The sequence below is a fragment of the Melozone crissalis genome, unplaced genomic scaffold, assembly GCF_028551555.1.
Source record: "Melozone crissalis strain CALT ecotype California unplaced genomic scaffold, PUWL_Pcris_2 ptg000672l_1, whole genome shotgun sequence".
NCBI classification, from domain to species: Eukaryota; Metazoa; Chordata; class Aves; order Passeriformes; family Passerellidae; genus Melozone; species Melozone crissalis.
The window spans coordinates 28,390-34,129 of record NW_026536340.1 but is presented as its reverse complement, the minus strand read 5'-3'; the positions used below and the strand labels follow the sequence as shown (position 1 = coordinate 34,129).

Below are 5,740 nucleotides of genomic sequence, written 5' to 3'. Positions count from 1 at the left end.
TAAAAATCGCGGGAGGGGTTAGTGATGGAGGGGGGGGGGGTCCTAAAAAGAAGGGGGAGCCCAAAAATCGCGGGGGAAATCGAGGCACGGCAAAGGGGGAAAAGCACCGAAAGCAGAGGGGAAACTGAGGCACGGGGCACGGGGGAACCCCCAAAATCACCAAATGTTAGGGGGAAACTGAGGCACGGGGCACCCCAAAAATCGGGGGAGGGGCTGTGGGTGTAGGGGGGAATGCTAAAAAGCAACGGGGACCCCAAAAATCCCGGGGGAAACTGAGGCACAGCCATGTGAGGGTTCATCCTCGATCTGGGGGTGCCAATCCCGATTTTGGGGTCCCCTCCCTCGCCTCGGGGCGCCGCCGCCCTCAGCAGGGTGCGGATGAGCTCGGGCACGTCGAAGGGGGAGATCCCTGAGCCTCAGCGGGATTTTGGGGTGTCATTTGGGGTTTGAGGGTGTCAGTTCGGGTTTGAGGGGTTCAGTCGGGATTTTGGGGGTTCAGTTTGGATTTTGGGGTGCTCCCCCCTCACCTCGGGGCGCCGCCGCCCTGAGCAGGGTGCGGATGAGCTCGGGCACGTCGGACGGGTGGGTTTGGGGGTGTCAGTCGGGGTTTGGGGGTTCATTGCCAATCTGGGGGTGCCAATCCCGGTTTTTGGGGTCAATTCCCGATTTTGGGGTCCCCTCCCTCACCTCGGGGCGCCGCCGCCCTCAGCAGGGTGCGGATGAGCTCGGGCACGTCGAAGTGAGGGGGTCCCTGAGCCTCACTGGGGTTTTGGGGTGTCCCTGTTGCTATGGGGGTTCAGTTTGGATTTTGGGGGTTCAGTTTGGATTTTGGGGGTTCAGTTTGGATTTTGGGGTGCTCCCCCCTCACCTCGGGGCGCGGCCGCCCGGAGCAGGGTGCGGATGAGCTCGGGCACGTCGAAGTGAGGGGGTCCCTGAGCCTCATTGTGATTTTGGGTGTCCCTGTCACTATGGGGGTGCCAATCCCAATTTGGGGGTGCCAATCCCAATTTGGGGTGCCAATCGCGATTTTGGGGTGCTCCCCCCTCACCTCGGGGCGCGGCCGCCCGGAGCAGGGTGCGGATGAGCTCAGGCACGTCGGAGGGGTGGGTTTGGGGGGTGTCAGTCGGGCTTTGGGGGGCTCAGCGCGGGTTTGGGGGTGTCATTCGGGGTTTGGGGGTTCAGTTTGGATTTTGGGGTGCTCCCCCCTCACCTCGGGGCGCCGCCGCCCTCAGCAGGGTGCGGATGAGCTCGGGCACGTCGGACGGGTGGGTTTGGGGGTGTCAGTCGGGGTTTGGGGGGTTCATTGCCAATCTGGGGGTGCCAATCCCGGTTTTTGGGGTTCATTCCCGATTTTGGGGTCCCCTCCCTCACCTCGGGGCGCGGCCGCCCGGAGCAGGGTGCGGATGAGCTCGGGCACGTCGAAGTGAGGGGGTCCCTGAGCCTCACTGGGGTTTGGGGTGTCCCTGTCACTATGGGGGTGCCAATCCCAATTTGGGGGTGCCAATCCCAATTTGGGGTGCCAATCCCGATTTTGGGGTGCTCCCCCCTCACCTCGGGGCGCCGCCGCCCTGAGCAGGGTGCGGATGAGCTCGGGCACGTCGGAGGGGTGGGTTTGGGGGTGTCAGTCGGGGTTTGGGGGGTTCATTGCCAATCTGGGGGTGCCAATCCCGGTTTTTGGGGTCAATTCCCGATTTTGGGGTCCCCTCCCTCACCTCGGGGCGCCGCCGCCCTCAGCAGGGTGCGGATGAGCTCGGGCACGTCGAAGTGAGGGGGTCCCTGAGCCTCACTGGGGTTTGGGGTGTCCCTGTCACTATGGGGGTGCCAATCCCAATTTGGGGGTGCCAATCCCAATTTGGGGGTGCCAATCCCGATTTTGGGGTGCTCCCCCCTCACCTCGGGGCGCGGCCGCCCGGAGCAGGGTGCGGATGAGCTCGGGCACGTCGAAGTGAGGGGGTCCCTGAGCCTCACTGGGGGTTTGGGGTGTCCCTGTTGCTATGGGGGTTCAGTTTGGATTTTGGGGGTTCAGTTTGGATTTTGGGGTGCTCCCCCCTCACCTCGGGGCGCGGCCGCCCGGAGCAGGGTGCGGATGAGCTCGGGCACGTCGAAGTGAGGGGGTCCCTGAGCCTCACTGGGGTTTGGGGTGTCCCTGTCACTATGGGGGTGCCAATCCCAATTTGGGGGTGCCAATCCCGATTTTGGGGTGCTCCCCCTCACCTCGGGGCGCGGCCGCCCGGAGCAGGGTGCGGATGAGCTCGGGCACGTCGAAGTAGGCGGCGTAGTGCAGCGCGTTCATGTGCGTCCAGCGGCTGCGCAGACCCGCGTCCCCCCCCAGGGCCAGCAGCCGCTGGGACAGACGGACGGCGGCCGCGGGGTCACCTGGGGACAGACGGACAGCACTGGGGACACTGGGGACATTGGGGACAGTGGGGACAGTGGGGACACTGGGGACAGTGGGAGGATTGGGGGGATTGGGGGGATTGGGGACATTGGGGACATTGGGGACATTGGGGACATTGGGAGGATTGGGGGGATTGGGGACATTGGGGATATTGGGGACACTGAGGGACAGTGGGGACATTGGGGACACTGGGGACATTGGGGACATTGGGGACATTGGGGACATTGGGAGGATTGGGGGGATTGGGGACATTGGGGACATTGGGGACATTGGGGACATTGGGAGGATTGGGGGATTGGGGACATTGGGGACATTGGGGACATTGGGAGGATTGGGGACATTGGGGACATTGGGGACACTGGGGACAGTGGGGACATTGGGAGGATTGGGAGGATTGGGGACATTGGGGACATTGGGGACATTGGGGACATTGGGAGGATTGGGGGGATTGGGGACATTGGGGATATTGGGGACACTGAGGGACAGTGGGGACATTGGGGACACTGGGGACATTGGGGACATTGGGAGGATTGGGGGGATTGGGGACATTGGGGACATTGGGGACACTGGGGACATTGGGGACATTGGGGGCATTGGAGGGATTGGGGACATTGGGGACATTGGAGGGATTGGGGACATTGGGGACATTGAGGGCATGGATGGACAGGGACACCCTGCCCAGACAGACGGACATTGAGGACAGTGGGGACATTTGGGGACATTTGGGGACATTTGGGGACATTTGGGGACATTGGGGACACCCCAGTGGGACAGACGGACGGAGACTGCAGGGTCACCTGGGGACAGACAGACATTGGGGACATTGGGGACACCTTGGGGACACCATGGGGACACCGTGGTGTCCCTGTCCCTGTGACCCACCCACACTGTGGACGCCTGGGGTTACGGAGAGCCAGGACAGACGGACACTGGGGGACACCTTGGGGACACCTTGGGGACACCCTGGGGACATTGGGGACACCATGGGGACACCTTGGGGACACCTTGGTGGCCCTGTCCCCGTCACCCACCCACGCCGTGCGCGCCGGCCTTGCAGGCGTAGTGCAGCAGGGTCATGTCCGTCAGTCCGTCCCTGTCGTCCACGTGGCACCCGCGGCGCAGGATCTGCGGGGACACGGGGGCGTCACCGTGCCACCAATGTCACCAGTGCCACCCCAGGGACACCCCAGGGACACCGGGGGCGTCACAGTGCCACCAGTGCCACCAATGTCACCAATGCCACCCCAGGGACACCCCAGGGACACCGGGGACGTCACAGTGCCACCAATGTCACCAGTGCCACCAATGTCACCAATGCCACCCCAGGGACACCCCAGGGACACCGGGGGCGTCACAGTGCCACCAGTGCCACCAATGCCACCCCAGGGACACCGGGGGTGTCACAGGGCCACCAATGTCACCAATGCCACCCCAGGGACACCCCAGGGACACCGGGGGCGTCACAGGGCCACCAATGCCACCAGTGCCACCCCAGGGACACCCCAGGGACACCGGGGGCGTCACAGTGCCACCAATGTCACCAATGCCACCCCAGGGACACCGGGGGCGTCACAGGGCCACCAATGTCACCAATGTCACCCCAGGGACACCCCAGGGACACCGGGGACGTCACAGTGCCACCAGTGCCACCAGTGCCACCCCAGGGACACCCCAGGGACACCGGGGGCGTCACAGTGCCACCAGTGCCACCAATGCCACCCCAGGGACACCGGGGGCGTCACAGGGCCACCAATGTCACCAATGCCACCCCAGGGACACCCCAGGGACACCGGGGGCGTCACAGGGCCACCAGTGCCACCAATGCCACCCCAGGGACACCGGGGGCGTCACAGGGCCACCAATGTCACCAATGCCACCCCAGGGACACCGGGGGCGTCACAGGGTCACCAATGTCACCAGTGCCACCAGGGACACCGGGGGCGTCACAGGGTCACCAATGTCACCAGTGCCACCAGGGACACCCCAGGGACACCGGGGGCGTCACAGTGCCACCAGTGCCACCAATGCCACCCCAGGGACACCGGGGGCGTCACAGGGTCACCAATGTCACCAGTGCCACCAGGGACACCCCAGGGACACCGGGGGCGTCACAGGGCCACCAATGCCACCAATGCCACCCCAGGGACACCGGGGGTGTCACAGTGCCACCAATGTCACCAATGCCACCCCAGGGACACCGGGGGCGTCACAGGGTCACCAATGTCACCAGTGCCACCAGGGACACCCCAGGGACACCGGGGACGTCACAGTGCCACCAATGTCACCAATGCCACCAATGCCACCCCAGGGACACCGGGGGCGTCACAGTGCCACCAATGTCACCAATGTCACCCCAGGGACACCCAGTACAACCCAGAGACATCCCAGTGCCACCAGGGGCCACTCCAGTGTCACCAGGGACACCCCAGGGACACCAGAGGGACACGGGGACGTCACAGGGTCACCCCGGTGCCACCAGGGACAACCCAGTGTCACCAGAGCCACCGGGGACATCCCTAAGGACCCCCCCAAACTCCCTCCGAACCCCACCCAAACCCCCCAAACCCCCTCAAGGAGCCCCCAAACTCCCGCAAACCCCACCATAAACCCCCCCAAACTCCCTCATAACCCCCCCAAACCAACCCAAACCCCCCCAGATTCCCCCCTAGGACCCCCCAAACCCCCTGAGGACCCCCCAAACCCCCTGAGGACCCCCCAGACCCCCTCAGGACCCCCCAAACCCCCTGAGGACCCCCCAGACCCCCGTTTTGCCCCCGTTTCCCACCTCGTTGCCGACGATGCCCACGCCGTGCTGCATCCTGGCGCAGGATGGCGAAGAGCTGCGGCCCCCAGACCCCCTCGGGACCCCTCGAACCCCCTCAAAACCACCCAAATTCTCCCCTAGGACCCCCCAAACCCCCTGAGGAACCCCCAGACCCCCTGAGGACCCCCCAGACCCCCCGTTTCCCACCTCGTTGCCGATGACGTCCACGCTGTGCTGCACCTGCGGCACCCACTGGCGCAGGATGGCGAAGAGCTGCGGCCCCCAGACCCCCTCGGGACCCCCCAAACCCCCTCAAAACCACCCAAATTCTCCCCTAGGACCCCCCAAACCCCCTGAGGACCCCCCAGACCCCCATTTTGCCCCCGTTTCCCACCTCGTTGCCGATGACGCCCACGCCGTGCTGCATCCTGGCGCAGGATGGCAAAGAGCTGCGGCCCCCAGACCCCCTCGGGACCCCCCAAACCCCCTCAAAACCACCCAAACTCCCCTTCAGGACCCCCCAAACCCCCTGAGGACCCCCCAGACCCCCTGAGGATCCCCCAGACCCCCCGTTTCCC

At 65.0% G+C, this 5,740-nt stretch overlaps 1 long non-coding RNA gene across 1 annotated transcript; it reads right to left on the bottom strand.

The window, feature by feature from the left end:
* Positions 1–2,220: 2,220 nt before the first annotated feature.
* LOC128950507 (uncharacterized) lies at positions 2,221–5,445 on the bottom strand. The gene is made up of 3 exons (XR_008484368.1): positions 5,370–5,445; positions 3,430–3,523; positions 2,221–2,376 (listed from the first exon to the last, which is right to left on the bottom strand). It is a non-coding gene; the product is annotated as an uncharacterized LOC128950507 (long non-coding RNA).
* Between the last annotated feature and the right edge of the window lie 295 nt (positions 5,446–5,740).